Source organism: Anguilla anguilla, chromosome 1 (genome assembly GCF_013347855.1).
Source record: "Anguilla anguilla isolate fAngAng1 chromosome 1, fAngAng1.pri, whole genome shotgun sequence".
Lineage (NCBI taxonomy): Eukaryota > Metazoa > Chordata > Actinopteri > Anguilliformes > Anguillidae > Anguilla > Anguilla anguilla.
This window is the reverse complement of record NC_049201.1, coordinates 19,140,038-19,160,672: the sequence shown is the minus strand read 5'-3', so window position 1 is coordinate 19,160,672 and position 20,635 is coordinate 19,140,038.

The following is a 20,635-nucleotide window of genomic DNA, read 5'->3' as shown; positions in this document are numbered from 1 at the left end:
GCAGAATTCACCCATAACATCCTGGAAAGCCTCTTTGAAACCTCAGGTGCTCCAGAATGTGGTGCTAGGCTGAATTCAGCCTGTACACAACTGAAGAATCTGTGTGGAACCAGGGGATGTGTGTGTGTGTGTGTGTGTGTGTGTGCACGTGCGTGCGTGTGTGTGCATGTTTGTGTGTGTGTGCCTGTGTGTGTCTATGTGTGTGTGTGTGTGTGCGTGTGTGTGTGTGTGCACGTGTGTGTGTGTGTGTGTGTAGCTAACTTTCAGCTGAGGTTTTCAAAATTCCCTGTTGGAACTCTTCCTGCTCTCAAATCTCTGATGAACATGGACATTGGGTGAGCTGGATTCCATCTGAGGTCAACAGGACATTGTACATGGTGCAGGTGTGTGGAATGTGTCCAAGTACAGTTACAGCATCAAGCTAAAATTAAAGCAAAAGGCTGCAGTGATGTCCCTCTCGGGTCTGGACATCACTGATTGTTCTCTGACCACCAGCTGGGGTTAAGTACATCAGTGCCCTGGTCACTGTCCCCAGAGATAGCGATTCCCTAGACAGAGGGGTTTGAAAGAGACGCATAATACCAAGTCCTTTCTACTCTGCTCAAAAGTGACCAGTACGAGTGTCTGAAAATACCAAAGGGAAAAGTCCTCATGAATGCGTCTGTCCCAGCAGACATTTTGGAAAATCTCATGGTCGTTCAGTAAACAGGGCTGCATTTGTCAGGTGACGTTGGGGCTTCACACATCTCTCCATACGTGCGCAAGGACGACGTGAAGGAAACTCTTCTCTTCGTGTCCCCTCTCTTCAATTTGGATCTCCTTGTTCGCCAGCTGCCCCGTGCTGTCTCTGAAGCTTACATTTCTCCGAAATTATATATATTTTTCTGTTCTATCAAATTACGAATATTTTTAGTATATCCCCCCCCCCCGTACCAGATAATTTCATATTTCTTGCCGCCGCGCCGGGCGTCTCCCCCTTCCATGTCCACAACATACGCGTTTATATATATATGAACCTGAGGGACGAGATATGTGACATTGAGAAACAGGGAAGAAAGAGCCAACGGGTCAAGAGCTGCTGCTGAAAGGACTGAAAGAGGGCCCCACTGGCCCCACGGAGTGACTTAGCTTCATCTACAAACTCGCAATAAATATCTGGCCATCATTTATTTTAATTCACCACTTTCTTGTTCAGACGGAATGGATTCTTAACCTTGTAGGACAAGGACGCCCGCGTGCTGCCTGCCTAGCCTTCGCCGCTAAATTATTCTTCATTCTTCTGGGGGGAATAAAAAAAAAAAAAAAAGAACTCCCGACATGAATATCGCAAACTGTCAGCTCCAATGAAAAGCTAGCTTGAGAACGTTGTCACTGAAACTCCGGACATGGGAAAGAGGGGGAGAGAAATGGAGGAAGAGAGAGCAAAAGGGAAAGAGAGTGAGCTAGAGAGGGAGAGAGAGAGAGAGAGAGAGGGAGAGGGAGAGAAAAAGAGAGAGAGGGAGAGAGAGAGAGAGGAAGAGGGGGGAAGAAAAAAAAAGAAAAGCCTCCAGAGTGATTTATTTGCCAAATCAGGACACAATGAGTCGATTATGAGTCCTCTAATAAGAGAGAGTGTTTGGGGACTCGCTAATTGGGCATGATTGAGTTGCAGGCTGGGAGCTGGGCGAAAAGGGAACCTGGTCGGCTGCTGTCATGCAATCATCAGCTAATCAGGGCTCTGAAATTAAAACTGCGTGGTTGGGGTGGAAGAGGGGATAAAGGCAGTGGAACGCTATGTACCCAGCCTCGCTGCGGAGAGTCCATAGACCTGTTCGTGTCCGTGCGTGTTTGGGTTGGAGGTAGCGAATAACCGCGTGCGGGTTGCGAAGCCAGTTCAGGTGAACTTGCGTGATGGGGCGGCTGCTGGGCTCTGGTTCTTGGCCTGTTGTTGCTTCGCTCGCTGCAGCTCCCGATGAGAAGGACCGAAGACCTACAGTCAAGTCGCTCCCTGAGCCAGCTAATCAGAAGGGCTGTTGGCCCTAGTGCCCTGTCTCTCTCCAGAGAGTGCCTGTATATGGCTAATGGTGGGGGGGAGGGGGCAATGGGCAAACTGGATTTTTTTTTGTTCCTGTTTAATGCTGTCTGCAGTGCAATATGCTGCCTCATAAAGTTTAACCACACAAATGCGATGCAAAAATTTGAATTTAAACCTAACTCATTAAAGTTTCTCAGCTACTCCATGAAGGTTAATCAATACTTTGTTGTAGATGTATCTTTTGCAATGTATGCTGATATGGTCATAACTATTTTTAAAGAGCACCATTTTCTCAAGGAAGAGAATGTGGGGTGTCACACAACTGGACTTGGCCTGATAGAAGACTCGTGAGATTTAATTCTTGATCAGAGCTAATGAAGACCCATGATAAGCTCCTTAAATATATCGGACAACGAAACCGAAGATTAGGGATTGGTTAGACGTCCCAAACATGTAAGCACTGGCTGCAGATAATCTGTGAACGGAAATACTGCTCCAAATATCTAGTCACTTCAATTCAATTGATTCTCAGTCTTTATCATAGTGCTTATATGAGATGCTTGCCAACTTCTCAACAGACCTCCTCAAACTATACTTTTTGCCTTCCCCCCCCCAATTCTGTAATTTCTTCTAATATTCTAGCCTCATTTGAAACCTTAAGTTTACTCCTGAGTCAGTCTGTTTGACCTTTATTGCCTTAGCATCACTTTATTCTTAATCTAGTCTTTAGAAATGCTTCCTTGTTCATCATGATCACCCAAACATTATAATTTATTCTTAGATTGTATATTAATAACCTTTTGTTTTATTCCATCTGGACTATCATCTGATAGTTTGGTGTTTATTATTGTGGTTAGAACAATGTGCATTGTACATTCCTCTAATGTTTCTCATGACCACGTGGTCCCCTATTGGAATAAACTCCCAAATCCCTTTATCTCTTATAGATGATCTCTATCAGCAGTTGGAATAGCTCTGCTCATTCTGTTTAGATCCCAAGGTGGTGCCAGATTCTAATTAAAGGGTTGATAGTAACAAAGAACATTTTACTGTCAGTCAATATAAGTTTTACTTGACAGGAACATTTATTGCAGCCTTTCTGAATCAAAATTTGCAATGAATTTGTTGCCATTTTATTAAAGTGTCTATATTTTCGTTGTACACGGCCACGTATGTACATGGTTGTGTGTGTGCACATGCATGTGTGAGCACAGGTACATGTGCGTGTTTGTATGTACTGTCAGTGCTTTGTGTGTTTGTGTGTGTGTGTGTGTGTGTGTGTGTGTGTCGCCACATGCATATGTGCCTCTGAATGCTTGTGTGTACATGCTTGAATACCTGAAGCATATGTGTGGGTCAGTGTGCATGTGTAAGTACATGTGTGATTGTGTCTGTGAGTATGTGTATGTATGCATTCTTGTGTGTGTGTGTGTGTGTGTGTGTGTTTGTGTGCTCATGCCATGTGCATTTCCACATGTTTGTGTATGCACACATGTGTTTGTGTGCATGTGTTTGAGTGTGTGTATGTATGCGTGTGTGTGCGTATATGAATCTGTTTGTGTGTGCTGGTCACTTCCCTGCATGGATGCGGTGAGGTCAGGCTGTGACTTCGTGATACAAACAGACACCTACAGGCAGACTAAATCCAGGTCCTCACAGCAGGGCTGTCATGACATGTCACGATACATGCCTGCAATGGTGAGTGACTCATCGGGCACGCACCAGCTTTGGGAATGACACTGTATGTGTCTAATTACGTTTGATGTATGATAAATGGCCAGCATAGAATTGTTTGCGGTTTTACCAATACTTCAGATTCTATGTGGTCACTACTGAATCGACTTCTTATAGTATCCTCATGCTTCTGGCTGTGCTCAACATTGGCAAAAAACAAGCTACACCTGTCAGCTGACCAGCTAAATAATTCATCTATTGTAAGCTTACCACAATTATGACAATATACACAGCTATACATGAGTGGAAATGTCTGTGTATATTCTTTACATTGAAAAATAAGAGTGAACGAATCATTTCATCTGTTGAAATCTAAAAATGAGTTACAGCAATTATTATGTCTGCTCTGTCGTTTTGACAGTACAGCTGCGGTTACCCATTTTATCACTAGGGGGCAGTGTTTATCTGTAATGCAGAACCTGGATTACAACGTTCAGTTCAAAGACGTTGTGGTTATTTGATCTGTTTCCTTTCCAAATAAACTTAGAACTCCGGTAAGTTTATTTCTGCCGTATTATTACGATACAAAATACCTGGAGAATGTTTCAGGTGCATTATATCTTAATCTGAGATTGTTTCATTCATTGGAACAATCGCTAAATATTCCGTTGGTTTTATTTTTGATGCAAAATGCATAATTACGCCATGTTTTGAACCTTAAATCGTTTTAATTGGATTTACGTTGAATATGTTGAGACATTGACACAAACCTTTTTTGAAAATAAATACTCTTCCCAAAAAGAGTGAATTAAAATATTCTTAAGTTATAAATGTTTGTTATAAATGTTCATCGACAGTAACACAATTTCTATTGAACACTAACCTATAAATTAGCTTTTGAAAAATATTTGTGTCATTATTGTTTTTGTTGCATTTGAAATTCAGTTTCTGGCAAGTAGGATTATAAATGTGCTTCAGAGGATATTATGGATTTAAGAAATAACAAAATTCAATTGTAGTGTTTAAATATTGAATGAAATTATAGTAGGTTTTTCATTATCACAACATCATGTATATTCTTTGGGCTGAATAAACATTTGAATGTTACAAATTATGATTCAGAATAATTGAAAAACTTTCAGTAACATGCTCACTGTCATTTAATTCCAACGTATAAATACTGTTAACTGAGAATTATCTAAGCAGGTTTTAATTTATTTATATTTGCAATATTAAAGTTTTAGTCACAAAATAACATAGTTACAATGCTGGTTCTAGATACTCAGTAAGAAGTATAATTACTAGATGCCCTCATAATTCCACTTTAAGAAAGATGTTGTATCTTAATGATATTTACTTATAGTATAAAACCAGTTCCATCTCTTCAAACTTTCTATTTCCCTTGATGTTACCCTCGCCCCTTTCAAATATTTTGTGTCAACTTTCCCCGCACACAGAACTCTCGAAACCATGTGCAGATAATTGTAAATGCATCGTACATCTCATGAGTGCCTCGCCATAGAAATTTGGAGTGAGTTTCGGCATAAATGGGATTAATTCCCAAAGACTGCCCTTTGCTTTTCCTTCCATAATTTCATTTTCAAGGTCTACAAAATGAATAGCCAAGCAGGCGGAGAAGTGGAGCGGGAGGGCATGACTGGCCAGACCTGCTTTGTAGCCTTCAGGTTATGTTACCTTGATGATGGCACAGCTTTGGAAGCAATGCCACACATACTACAGGGCACAGAAAATCAATTTACCCACCTTCCCAATGTGTTGGAATTTTATTCTTATGGACACAGGCTCCAGAATTACTCTATACCAGAGAAGAAGACAATTCTGAGGGGTCTCTGTTTAAAAAAGAAAAATTCAGTCCGCAGAGATTTTTTTAGAGGGGAGGGAGTACAATAATTTACTTACTTTGGGCTTTTTAGTAGTAATGGGCTTTGTTTGAAAGAAGACATTGTATTATGGTCAGTGCAGCATTAAATGCCTCTGGAAATTGATAATACATTTTAAAAAAATATGCTTTTGTACAGCATAATGAAACAGAATATTGCAACCCACTCATGACAATCACACACAAAAAACAAAAAACACTAGAATTATTTACATTACATTTCCCTTCAACATTTTGGGACAAACCAATATGAGCCTACTTGCAAAAATTAGATTCTTACTAGAGCGCACTATGACTGTTTAAAAAATATAACTATCCATAACTTCATAAACTCCTGATGAAATTTTGATTAAATCTATATGTATTCATTGTAGATTTATTTTCTTAGTTGTCACATCCTAAACTTCCCACGGTTGTCTTTATTGTATACAAATAACAACTGAAACTATATCTTTCACTGTCGTCAAGTACTTGGATATGACGACAGATCGCTTCTATCGGAATATTAAAATCGAAATATAAGAAATATATTATACAAAAAAAAAATATTGATACACATTCACCTCACTCCTCAGCATTTTTTTTCCTAAATTTGAATTTTAAAAAACGCTGGTATTTCTACACGAAAATCGAAAAGAGCATCTAAAACGTAACACTTTTAAAACTGCTGTCAAAGAAAATGAGCAATGCCGAGAGACGTGGAGAGAAATGAGAAGGAGCGTTTCGCCGTCGAAGGATCCCTACGGGCGGCCTTTTGAGGCTCCTTTGCAACAGAGCGCTCTACCTTTCGGAGCCCGTGGTGAGAAATCAGCGTGAGTAGAAAAGAGAACGCGGGACACTAACAAACGCCTAACCAAACAATGTCTCCGAGTTTGCGCGTTCTAAACTGCGCCAGTTTTGTCCGAAGTCGCATCGTTTTTTGTTAAAGCGGCACGGGCTCGTCCACCCCCTCTCCTCACCCGCTCGCCCCCGACTGTTTTGATTTAATTAAAAGGAAGAGGGTGCATCAATTTCTCCGCTGTTGCGGGGAGATGACAGTACACAAATTGAAAGTGAGCAGCGCAGCAGGGCTGGGAGGGGGCCAGTCCATCATTAACATGGAGCACAATTCTGTGTGCCATGTAACAAGATTAGAAACATTATTATCATTCCACCCCCAGACATAAAGCCCCTGTCATTGAGAGAGAAGAGTGAGAGGAGATCCCCTCTGTAGGCCTTCAGTCCAGGACGACAGGAATACAGGAGGGGGTTTGAACATCATATCTACGTAGAACACCTAAGCATAGCAACAACAAATTCCTCAATTTTATAACGTGTGTCAGATAGTATGAGCATTGAGATACTCTTCTTGAAATGGTTATTTTTTTAAGCATAGGGCTTGTTTTATGATTTGTGAAGCGCTAGTTCAATGGAAATGGAAAGCAGAACGTGTGAAAAAAGTTGTGAAAAGCTCTAATTCAGAGTTTAACATCTGTATGATTAAGCCATGCGTTAAAAGTGACTGTTGTCTGACTGCATACTCTCAGGCATAGCTTCAGAGTACCTTCCTGCTTTGGCATTCTTCTATCAAAGGGTCAAAGGTCAGAGGGCAGACTGGGCTCTGCTTTGCGATACTTGATCTGAAGTGAAGATTTTGGATTTAGTTTGAATCTGATTGGTCAAACATATGGTGGAATTATAGCCAAGAATTTTATAGACAAAAAACTTCAGCATCGCAATGCAGCTCTGGGGATGGGGTTGAGGGAGCGGCTGTATTTCACACCGGGCTGTTCCACCCCAGTCAGACACGCTAGACTCGCAGCGGCGCGCGTACGTCTGAGACGGAAGTCGCCGTGGAGACGTGCCTGCGATTATCAGGATTGGCCCGTTTACAGACGGGCTCCTATCTTGGCGCGGGGCGGAGTGCTGCCGGGGCGTCGGCGGCGATGGCAGGCCGGGATTAGGCCTCCTGTTCCACTCCCGGCGCGATTAAATCGCCTTCCACACGTTTAAACATGGCGCTCGCTCAGAACTCCGCTGATATGCTTGTCACTGTCAGTCTGACTGAAAGATTTCTCCATCGCAGAGATTCTGTAAGGATATATATATTTTTTTGTTTTGTTTGAGAGGCGAGTTTGTCAGCCCGGGTCCTGAGGAGCACATCATTCAGGAAAAATGACCTCACTCACCTGAACCTTCGAAGAAGGTGCATCGATTTCAATTCGTTGTGTAAAAATATGGATTTGTTACCATGTTTTGACATTCGTGACTTACGGTCAAATTTACATGAGGCTGACGTGAAATGTGGGGTTTGGAATTTTAAATGAGTCTATAAACAAATCTTAAGAATAGTTTGAGTCCCCTGGGGCTCTGTTTCTGAACAGTTAAGGCAAATTATTTAAATGATTGGAAGTGGGCAGTTTTTCTGCAGAAGACACAAGCCTACCATATATATAATACCCAGTGTGAATGAGCGATTGTTCACATCTTACCGTAGAAGCATGTGCAGTTTTGAGCGTTTAGGCGCTTGCATGGCAGAGCACTGGGCTAAAGTGATCATGCCATAAGAAGTCTGCAGCAAAGACAATGCAGTTTGTCAAGACTTGTCATGCTTAAGCAGCAGAAGGGTTTGGCAGTTGGAGCGTTCGCGCTGGTGTGGCGGCAGGACCCGCTCTGATTGAAAAGCCCACATCGTGCGCTTAGCAGGCTGACGTAATGTTTAGCATCAGAGCCGCGCGGGGCCCCCAGCGGAGTGTGGGGGGCCCCCCTGTGCTGCCCCATTCTGCAAATTGACAGACATGGAAATTCTTCCTGGGATATTATTAATCAAACGGGAGCCCAGCAAGTGGTTTGGAGAAGAGAAGGCGCATGATAGATATAAAAGGTTGTGATGTATTGGAGCAGATGAGAATCGTCTCTGGCTGACAGATGACTGACACCTCATTTGACAGCCCCAGGAAAGTATACTTGTAACTTTCAATCTCATTTAATGTAAAAAAAAAGAAAAAAAGAAATCTGATTTCGCTGAGAGATTTTGCTTTTCTTGAATATTCCGCCTTTTAATAAAAATAGTAACGGCTAATAAAATGACTGAAAATGGCGGCATTAAAAAAGGTTTATTGACTATCTGGTTCTACATTCTGTTCCCCACATTAGGTAAGTTATTGAACCTGATTCTTTGTCTGTTGGAGCGGGTCTGTACTTATCTACTGCTGAAATCAAAAGTTTAATTACGAGCAAATCCGGACAATTAACAGTACAAAAATACAGATGTAACATTTCTATTTGCATTCAATCTGTGTCATATATAATCAATTTAATTGCCCATAGAGTGCTCACCAGACAGACTGTGATATTCAATAGCTGCTGAGTAAGGATAAGGCCCACTTGAAAGGGGATAGCCGCAAAAACAAACATAAATATTAAGTGTGCGGTATCAGTGATCACTGGCACTTCAGGGCTAACGTCTATCCAACTCTCTCTCTCACTCTCTATCTGGACAGTCTATCTGCCTCTGTCTAGTCACCGTCCATCTTCTTGCCTCTCTGGCCTTCTGGGAAATACGGATGTTATAATGCAGTGAATGAATTTATATTTATTACTGCATGTAGAAAGAGTAGACTCATTTCACCCCGCTCCGGTATTTGGTGTCAGCTTAGGATTCACAGCACCCAGTCATAACTGGCCTTAATTATCTGGCCCTAAATATAGGCTGCAGTCCAGAGAGATTTTAAGGCTAGGCGTTAAGAATGAGTTTGATTAAAATTTCAATAAACATGTAAACCTGTTATGTATATGTCATACTCTGTAACTTTAAGTGTCCTGCGTGACAAGCCATCTCAAAGATTTAGGTAATAAAAAAAAAAACTATGTTTGTCTTGGTTGAAAGCCATAGCCCCCTTTTAATTATGAGAATAAAATAAGAGAGAAAGATTTTCCCTCTCACTGTTCCGTTAATATTATATGGATACCATTATATAAATATCTATTATGCTGTAGTCCACCTTAATCAGAGTACTGTAGGTGTTCATTTCGAGCTTGGCTTCTGCTGGTGTTGGTTGGAGCAGAGGGTCAATGACTGCACCCCCCCCCCCCAAGCTTGCCAAGCCCCTCCCCCACCCCCAAACACATACACATCCTCTGAATGAGGTCAACGCGGCCGCGGGGCGTAGAATGTCAGCGGCTGTTTTTCCGTGCTTGATCCACCAGCTCCGGTTCCCGGCCCTCTGTTTACACTCCTGACAGCCCCGACACCGGGATGTCACTCCCCGGCCAGCCTTGTGACCACAGCCCGAACCCGATCCCGGGCCGCGCGGGGGGACGCGTCCGCCCGGCCCGCGTCTCTCTTCCCGCGGGCGCCTGTCCCTCCATCTCTTCTTTCCCTCTCTCCCTCTCTCTCTCTCTCTCCCTTCTTCTTGGGCGTAATCGTTTGTGGAAACCGGACTGCATGTCCTCCATATTTTTTTTTTTTTTTTTTTTGCGTTAATGCAATTGAAGCTGTGCGAATGTTCTTATCGTCTAAGTGATCATTAAAATTTATGGTGAGCTGACTTCATCCAGCTTGCTAGGCCGGGTTGGTATAAGTCATAATTATGCAGTGACAGTCTGTGACAGCGGCCGCACTGGCCCCTCGTCCAGGCCAGTTAAATGATATAATTAGCCCAGTAAGAGGTGAGAGCTCCAGATTGGATAAGTTATTAAATGTTTGGATGAACCTGATTTCCATTTTCCTAACTAGCTCTCTCTCAGCCCATTAACAGTCATGTGACTCTGTACTGTATACTGAAACAGGAGTGGGGATTGAAATTGGGTGAATTGAATAAAAGCCACATAACCGTATATGGGATCTTTGTCTCCTAATAGATTACACTACGATATGTATGTAAAGATAAGAAAATCCAAATGATTCACCATTCAAACCAAGGTTATTATAGTTTTGTATTTTCCATTAATTTTAATTTCCATGCTATTTTCAAATTTCATTTGCAATTCAGTTTAGTTTCAGTTCAAATTGAACTATTTTTATGTTTTTATTTTAGATTCATTTTGAAGATCCATGCCTATTTATTATATTTCATTTATTAGGTTTAAATTTCACTTTCAGTTTAAGGAGAATGCATGTTTAAATTATCATGCTGTTGGAATTGAGAACCATTGCATTAACATAAATAAAGGAGAAAGCTAAATAGAAAATGTACTTGTAAGACATTTTTCTGATTTAAATTATATGGTGTATATATACAGTATTTTCTGAAAGTACTAACATTTCTTTAAAATGATTGATATATTTCACAGACAAAAAATGACCAACCTCAATTTAAAAGAGGTATTGAATGGCTAGCTTTTCATTTTAATTTCAGTTTTCATTTAAAAAAATTTAAATTGATTTATACAACCAAAAACAAGCTGAATAAAAGTCTGTGCCTCATCTTCTTTGTAATGCAATTTATTTGTTTCATTGTATTATGGATATGATGTGATTGCTACCACTGTAAAAATACTGATTTTATAGCTATAGCTTACACACAGTATCTTAATCCTGTTTTTGTCCACTTCACTGTCTCTGGGAAACAGTCAAGAAAAACCATGTTGCTTTAAAAAAAATGAGAATGAAAATGTGTTTGTTAACGGACACAATTAATTTGTCTTATTCTTTATTTTGTTGCATGTAAATATAGTGTATGCAACAAAATATGTACATGGATATATAATAACACAATGCACAACAATTTATTGTATATTGTGGTCCCATCTTGGTGCTGTGTTGTGAGGAAGCCTTGTCTTTTACCTGTCTGAAATGGACAGAGCTGGGAGGTTTAATTATGATAAGAAGATATAAGAAGATGGGAAGCGTCTCAGTAAACCTAAACTGTTTGAAAAGAAGGAAACAGGTTTTTGTGCTCAGGATTTATACATACTTAAATTACAAAAAGTAAAAAAAAAGTCATAACGCGTTTTTGTTTCTCTGATGTGTGTACTGTGCCATGCTATTCCATTAGACCTTTCACGCATCAAAATTAGGACATATACTATTCCCCACAGAAGCTACGCTATGACCTGAAGACCAGTGACGGCAGCAGCAGCGCCACACCTTTTTCATGCAGGGGGAGGGAGTTGTGGCTCCAGGTGGAAGGACTTTGGCCCCGTCCAATGAGGACACCTGTATTCCAGTCGTCCCCGCTCCGCTGGTGGTGACGGAGGCTCAATTTGTCCCTGGTTACAGGCTAATGGAAGCGTCGGGAGCACGGCTGACACGCTTCATTCCGCCTGCCGCCAGGCTCCCCGGGCCCCGCGACACGCGTGCGCACGCAGACGGAGAGGGGGGCAGCGAGCGTGACTGTGCCTTATTCACACTGACGAGTTTCGCTGTTCACTGTCACCTCTCATTTTCAAAGTAAATAAGCCCCAGGAAGGAGCGCCGGGCGGGAGGAGGGGAGGAGGGGAGCCGGCGAAGCCGAGGCCCCGCGGCGCGGAGTAGCGTACCCCGCCGGGGGCCGGGGGGCCGGGGGGCCGGGGGCCGGGGGGCCGCGGGATCGACCGGGGGCCGCTCAGAGATGGGGTCCCGGCAGAGAGCCGGCCGCTTTGGGATGGAGAGGAGGGCGGAGCAGAATCGGCCGGGCTGCCCCAGGATGAACCCCGCGTGTTCGGGGACAATAGATCCATTCTATCGACAGCAGCTGCAGGCTGCGGCCCGACTCATCTCCAGCCTCCTCTCATTGAAGTGGGGCCAACTGGACTTTGCGCGGACATCCAGCTCCGTAATGTGAGTTGAGCTGATGCAACTGTTGCGTCTCGCGGTTTATTTGCTTTCCATCGCTCCTAATAAACGCGCTTTGTTTTTAATTGGAGCGGGATTGCTGTGTCTGCTAGCAGAGTCTCGCTGAGAGGCAGCCAGTCGACACAATAGGGTAGTTGGGGGCTTTGTGGCATTTTGTCGGGTGTGAAGATTGCCCAGCAGGGGAAACGCCCTGCCCTGTGGGGTGCCCCTCACACCACAAACCTTCGACACCGTCCTTCCTGCCGGGGGGCCCTGCGCGTGGCAGTGCCAGCAGACCCCCCCCCCCCCCCCCCCGCCCACGCCGCACGGTTCGCGCCGCAACCGCGGTACGGCTGAGGTCACCGGGCGGCGAAGCTCCACTCCGCCAGCCCCTCCGCCTCAGAAATAATCTCGCTTGCTTTATTTTTGTGCTCTCGCTCAGACAAGTGGACTGGACTTCGAACAAAGGAAGACGCTCAAGATCATGCCGCCCTAAAGAGTATCCTGGGCCGGGGGCTGGTGATTGGAAAATTACGGGGCTTCTTCCCAAGTGCTGTCAGTCTCCGGCGCGCATAAAGTTGATGAGAGTAAAGTCCTGCTGGGCTCCTGCCTGTTCATGCTGAAAGATATCAACTGAAGGGCCTCCACATGCTTTTTAACACCAGCGCACATCAGCCCGGGAGCGGTAATTGTTTTCGGTCGTTTGCGGAGATGTTTGCCGTTGAACACCTGGCAGTCGTAACGAGTCTTCTTTCGTGCACCAATTGTCTCTGAGACAATCTGCTCCGCGGCAATTTACTGTGGGCAGGTATTACCGGCAATTACTGTATTGAAAAGTGCACGGCCAGCCCTAATGGGTTTCAGCACTCGATCGGTGGACAGCTCCCTTTAGAGGGAGAGACCCTGCCGTCCAGAGGTTGAAATCCTGCTTCCTGGGCACATTATATATATTTCACCATATTTCACTTCAATTATTGACAGGTGTATTTGGAAGCCCATTTATTTACTGGTGCTCAAGTTATAAAAAAAAAATCGAGTGTGTATTATTCTTCAATCGAGAGCCATTCGACGCTATGGCAACAGAGCCCTGTAGTCGCGAGCAGAAATTTGGAATTTTTAGCGCACTTAGTAACATCGGGCCGACGCGGCCCCTTAATGAAAGCGGCTTGAGGCACAGCAGTGGGAGAGAGCCTGGGCGTTCTGTAAAAATACCTGTTGCGTGGCCGGCGCGGGATGATGATAATGACAGCACCCCTGCCTCCTGCTCCGGTGGAGTGGTGTTGTCTGTGTGATTAAGGCTGAGAGGAGGCAGGCTGAAGCGCGGCCCTGACAGTGCCAGCCCTCCAGCGGGTTTTGAAGTCAATTACAGCTTGATTGCTTGTCTGTTCGTTTCAGCTGCGCCGGAGTCGTCGGAGCCGTCATCACGGTGGTGATCACAAGCGGGCACTGCCCCCACCCCCGCGTGCACTCGCACACACACACACACACACACACACACACATACACATAAACATACTCGCACACACACATAAACACACATACACTCATGAACACACACACACACATACACATAAACATACTCACACACACACACACACACACACACTCACATAAACATACTCGCACACACACACACACATACACATAAACATACTCGCACACACACACATAAACATACTCGCACACACACACACACACACACACATACACATAAACATACTCACACACACACGTAAACACACACACACACACATACACATTCACATAAACACACACTCACGCACACACACGCGCACACATACACTCACTACAAACACACACACACACACACTCATGCACACAAGCACACACACACAAACATTACACACACCCACACATACACACACTACACACACATACACACACTACACATACACACACGCACACACACACACAAACATCCACACCACCTTCTCATTTTCTATTCCCTTCATTTTGTTTTTTTGCCTTTCTCTCTATCTCTGTTCCTTCCCTCTATCTTTCCTCTCTCTCTTTCCTCCCCCCCTCCCTCTCTCTCTCTCTCTCCTCCTCTCCCCCCTCTTTCTCTCCGCCGCTCTGTCCTGGCCCTCTGCCTGCTCTTCCGCTCGCCCCCATGTTCGCAAATCACTTCTTCCCGTGTCAGCAGGTAAATTGTTTTGTCCTCCCATTCCCTGCTTTCATTACCTTGTGTAAATTAAGCGATATGTCGTCCGCCGGTGCGAGCCGGGGCGCCCACCGCAGCGACGCCAAAATCATGAGATTTGGCATAATAAATGAAGACAAACTGGCGGTAGCACTGCTCCTTCTCCGCGCCGACTTGCCTTCATTATTCGCTTAACTTGCCGGAGAAAATGACTTAACCCTGACCCGCGTATTACGTCCCATATTCACTCCAGATAAAAGCCTTTTTATAGTGCAGAACAATTTATATTCCGGCAAAGAGGCTGCTTTTCTCTGTCAGTTTTCCAATCTCAGCTCCTGAACACACGTCATTAAACTTGTCTTGCCTTCCTGTATTTGTCCATCAGTCCTTCTTTTTACATAAAATCTGGCAGCATTACTCCGGGATTTGATGGCTCCCACTCATTTTTTCCCCTTGGAATGTTTGATTGGAAGAAATATAGCTGGGCTGGGGCTATCTCCTCTCCTCTGTGGAATCATGCACTTGATGAAATAGCATTCCCCTGCAAGAATAATAAAAACAGACTTGTGCATTACAGGGGGCCCTCAATCTGCCAGCTAAGCCAGGGTGCGGGTGCGTGGGGTGGGGGGGGTGAGGAGGGGGGGGGCAGAGGAGGGAAAAAACTCCCTCCTCTGGCCTTTGACAGATTTTTATTGTTATCCCGCCAGATAAATGGAGAGTGGCCGCGGCGTTGCGGACGGCGCGGCGAGCGGGGCCGGGCTCCATTACCGCGCCCGGCCGGTCGCGGGGAGCCCGGGAGCCGCTGATGGAGAACCGCGCTCCTCTCCCTCGTCCTTCAGCTCCGGCGCGGGGAGATCCCCCTCTCCCAGATGGATTGGGAGGTGAAACGGGGGGCCCCCCTCGCTCCCCGTATGCATAGGAAAGCCGGGAAGCAAGGGCACTCTGAGAAAAATGGCACCTTGGCATATTGATATGCTAAACCAGAATGAATGGACGTACCCTTCATTGTGTTTTTGAATTGTTCTCTTTTATGGGGGGCTCGGCCTCACAAATTATACTGAAACTTGTGCTGGCCAGGTGCGCTGTGGGAAAGGAGAGCTTGTTCATCAATGCCAATCTCTACCCCATTGAGTCTGGGGAAAAGTCATGGCTGTTCCCCTTTGCGCTGCCAGAATCATCACTCATATTCATCAATCACGGCGGAAAATAACAGTGTTCTGACTGTTCGCAGCCGTGATGTGTTTACTCTGAATGCCCCGCATTATCAGCTCATAACTGACAGATGAATAAAATGTTTTGAGGGAGGCTCTTGCACGTGCCTTATGTTTATGCAATGTACAGTCACATAAGTGGCTCATTTGAGGACAGCTCAAGACTGCTGGAGACACTGAGAACGTGAACTGTTATTGTGAAACTGACAAAAAAATCAATTCAAGAATTGTCTTTTTTTGCTATGAAATAGGTTACCAACCAGAAATTATTTAATCAAATAAATACATATTGTAAAAAGACTATATGTACACTCACACTCACATTTTCTAATTTTGCCACACATTTATTGGTTGCAATCTGAGATGGTACATGGACGAATATCTTAACCTGTATTTCCTTTGAGGGGACTACCCGACCCACTTTTGTGTGTCCATCCATCTGCTTTACACACTCGCAAAGGCTTCTTCAGCGTCAGGCCTGGAATGCGCCGCTAACCGAACGCGAAAGCAGCCGGCACATCAAGAGAGGGAATATCAAAAGTGCCGGCCGCCCCTGGGCCCGCCTCGGTGCTGAATAAACATGTTAACCTGCCATCTTCACGCGAAGCTGACATCACTTAGCCGCGGCGGCAAAACAATGTGCCGGGAGTCTCCAGGTGCCGGGCCTCGGCAAACACAGTTATTATGCTTTCAGAGGCGCGGAGAAACAATGGCGCAGTTTGTGGGCCAGCTTGTTTGCAAATAATTGTGTCATTATTAGCCTCTGTCGTCTGGGAGCCGGTAAACAACCCGTTTGAATCCTAATGAGAGAAGAGTTTGTGTTTGTGAGCAGTTTGTTTTTCATCTCGTGTTTTTCATGTTTTCGGTCTGTTGTGGTTTTTATGCTTTTTGAATTGATAAAAAAAAAGAATCTTGCTCCTGCTAAATTGTATTCATTAATCTTTATCAAAAGTGGTCATACTCTGCTTGCTGCCATTCTCTTACGTGAGTTAAGGGGCATTGGGGTGTGGTTGCGGCAGAACGGTTGAAGGAAAAAGCAGTGTTTTTCTTGAGAAAATATTTAATGGTGTGTAAGCGGTTGGATCATTTACTTCAGAATAAATTATTTTACAGGCCAAAAGATGCCAAAAATGTATTTCCATTTGAAAGAAATGGTAAATGGCAGAACATTGTTTGATGGATGAAAACTGCTTTGACCCTGATGTTGATTTTCCATGGGACCATACTACAAAAGGACCATACCATGTGAGGAATGCTCCCCCTCTAAAGCATAGCAGTGGTACATCTCACTCTTTGGAAGGCAATATTGCAGAGGCTGCTTGGAATAATGGACTCATAAAAGAATGGAATTTTGTCCAGAAGATTTTTCTTTGAGGAATGTATTCTGAGGAACCCAGTACACCACGTCCCTTTGAAATTGCTCCCCATGTCACAAATAATACTGTTTAAGGAGTAACATTATTATACTGCTATATTGTAAATTCGTGATAATTGGCGCCCATGCAAAGGACATGTCGGGCCAATGGAGCCGTTGCGGTTCTCTTCATGCTTCTGGTAATGCGTCTGATTAGCCTAAGTCTCTCTGCTGGAAAGGCACAGGACGCCAGGCCATATGCTGGCAGTGAAAGGAGGAGTCTGTGGCGTTCCGTGCAAGCTGGCAGGGACGACGGTGAAAAATGAGGGAAACGGCAAATAAAACAGCAACACGTTTGCTGCATTTATTACAGTGTAAAAGTTGCGCAAGGTCATTCAAGGGGACGTGTTAAGGCAGTACCCGATTACAGATTTGTTTCTCTGTTATTCGACTCAAGAAGCCGGGTCTTTAAGCGATCATTATTACCATACAAATAGACAGATCTATTTAACAACCTTCCCTTTATCACAGAACACTTATTCTTTAGTGTTGCGCCTTGAAAGGCATTGAAATGCGGCTCCCTTTTTTTGTGCGGGTGCGTCTGAGGGTTGATAAAGGCCGGGAGCAATAGACGAAGCAAGGCTGACATCTTCTTAAGAGATGATAGGAGAACCAAATCAAATAGGATGGAGCAGTCACTCTCTCCACAGATAGGTAGCTCATTTCTGGTGTCTGCGAGTTTGCATCCCCTGTGACACTCTGCCCGGGAAAGATAGCTCCCTCGGACTCCATTCATTATTTCCCTTCCCTTCCCCCGTAATATTAACATTTTTCCTTTTTGTTTTAAACGGAGCCCTAATTTTTCCTGTTTTGATGAAAATCTTGGGAATTTTAGTTTTGAGAGCTAAAGCCTTAATGACATTTCTTTCTCATTAACGCCAGGCAAGTAAAAATCAATTATTTTCATTGTGAGGCAAAAACGTTGGATTGCAAATGAACAGACGGGGTGTTGCCTTTTGAAACAAAGATGCCTTGGCTGTGGCAGATAAGTGTTTTTTTTCCTTTGCTTTTTAGATAAGACAAAGAGACGTGAGGTTAGAATAATACACTTTTCCACCTAAAACTTCCTTAAAAACAAACACTTTCTCACAAAACTCTAACGGCGCAAGCAATGGAGTTGTGTCTGGAAAGGGATTCGGCTAAATGTGGATGATAAAAATGAATATTTGTGAGCACGCCATGCTCCAAACCCACCTTGCTGTCCATCTTCCTTTTATAATTGTAATTATATTTATGGTTAATTGCCACTAGTTTGTTCCTGTCATGCCTCTCTGTGCCTGCGCTGGACAGGTGGCTCAATGTGCACGCTATAATGGGACTCCTCACTAAGATAATGAAATATGCAGTATGGAGCTCGTTAGCCCACCCTGAAAGCATATTCAGTTTAGGTGCCATTCTGTATACATGAGCTCAAATTAAAATGAATCAAACAAATAGAATTTTATCAACTGAAACCTACCCACATGGCAGATGCATGGATGCCCTTTCAAAACATTAATAATTTCCAAAACATGCCATATGGTTCCAATTGGAGAACCTCTTAATTACTGATTCCTATAAGTTCTGAAAACATTCTCAACTGCAAGTCAAAACACTGCAAAAAACATTTCCCATATCACACTTGGATGAAGAAGTAGTAGAAGAAGAAGAAAACGATAAGACAAATGTATGCATGTAAGAAGCTTCAGTTGATGATGGATGCAGTTTCATCCCAACAACTTGCTAATTGCATCATTTTTGGAGAACTTGTTGGTTGGAGATTTGAAGTGTAGCCTACCTGTGCAGCAGCACATTACAGACACCACAGCTAGGTGTATGGCACCAAGGAAATCAGTGCTTCACTGAGATTTTAAGTTCTAATTATCTTTTAAACATTTGCTAATTTTATACTATTTAACAACCGTCCATGATGAGCAATTATATTAATTCTGGTGATTTCTTTGTGGATTACACAAGTCCTGCCATGCCTTTTTCAAGGGCCACCAATAGCAGATCACTAGTGACAGACATATCCCTGCTCTTCTAGAAGGAGCCACAAGAGACCTGGACCGGCCATATGTCAATTACTTTGCTTTCACAGCTACCCCTGTCTTCTATCTCTCACCATACTATTCAACACTCAAATCACAAGTGTGAAGTAGATACGAGCTTTACTGGAAGAAACCACACACAAGCCAGCACTACAAAAACACATGAAATAGCCCAAATGACTAAGCAAAGTGGAATCCATTTTCAACACGTGTCTAGAATCCCTGATGGATTGCCAAAGCCCCAACAGGACAACGCACTGACAAGGTGGCATCCCGTTAATGCAAGTTGCTGGAGGTGAAGCGTTTTCACGAGTGCCCTCAGTCCTCATCATTAAGGGAGGATTAGGCTGCTGGTGTTGCTTTGTTCTTTTCTGAAGAGATTATTTACACTTCTTAATTAGAAGGCCCACATGTCATAGGGGAAAATAACCTCCATCACCATTTCAAAAACGCGGGCGCCACTTCTCTAATTCCTGGAGATTTTTCTAATTAATCTCTCTTCATAATTAGGGCTGCTGGCTAATTGCCTGGCAATGTCCTTAAATGCCAAGCCTGGGCAGCACAGGCCTACAGTGGCTGGTGAAATGCAGGCCTTCGTCACCTCAATTGGTTCTATGTGCTATTAATGTGACAAAGCTCAGGCAATGGCATGTGGTTATTTATATTAGCGTCCTCTGCTTTCATTATCCAAACACATTGCTGGCAATATTATTGTTAAGGTTCATCTGTTCAGATGGCTGATGAAATGAACTTTCTGGGACCATTCGCCTTGTTTACACGCACATTTTATATAAAACTGCTATTAAACTGATGTTAGGTTTTACAGGAGTTTGGGGCATCGGCATTCAACCTCTTTGTGGGTTTATTGATGTCTGTTTTTGTTTTTTAAAGATACATGTTTTTTTAATAGGAAACATAAACGGCGGGCAGTTTCTGCACATTAAATAAATACTTGGAGTCTGGAAAGTTCCAGTGCAAGACTTGCTTCCTATACATAAAAATGGTCTTCTTTCCTGTTTAAGAACCTTAATGCTGAAGCAGGCTATGCAAGCCTCGAGTGACACTTCTGATAGATGTCCAACTTGAACTACTTGAAGAGCACTTTGCTATAATGCCCTGTGCATTCTTAACAAATCCCTTTGAAAATTATTTATAAAAATTAACTTCTCTTGCAAAGGGCTCATTGAAAGGAAGAATTACACGAAAGATAAAACACTTTATCGTCAGAGAAAGGCCGGACAATGCTTCTCGAGAACTTGGGGAGATGGGAGAAACAATGAATATTAAGTGCTTTGGAATCTAAAGCCATCCTGCTGGCTAAATTGAAACTGTATATCCTGGGGGGAAAAGGTTTCCAAATTGCTAATTATTGCCCCTGAAAAGGGTCTGTTTCTGATATGTTTGCTTCTGAAAGGCTGGCACTTAATGAAGCAGTGGCTGCTTTTTTATTTTTTTTTATTCCACCAGCTTTCAGTTCTCTCCCCGGACTCCCTCA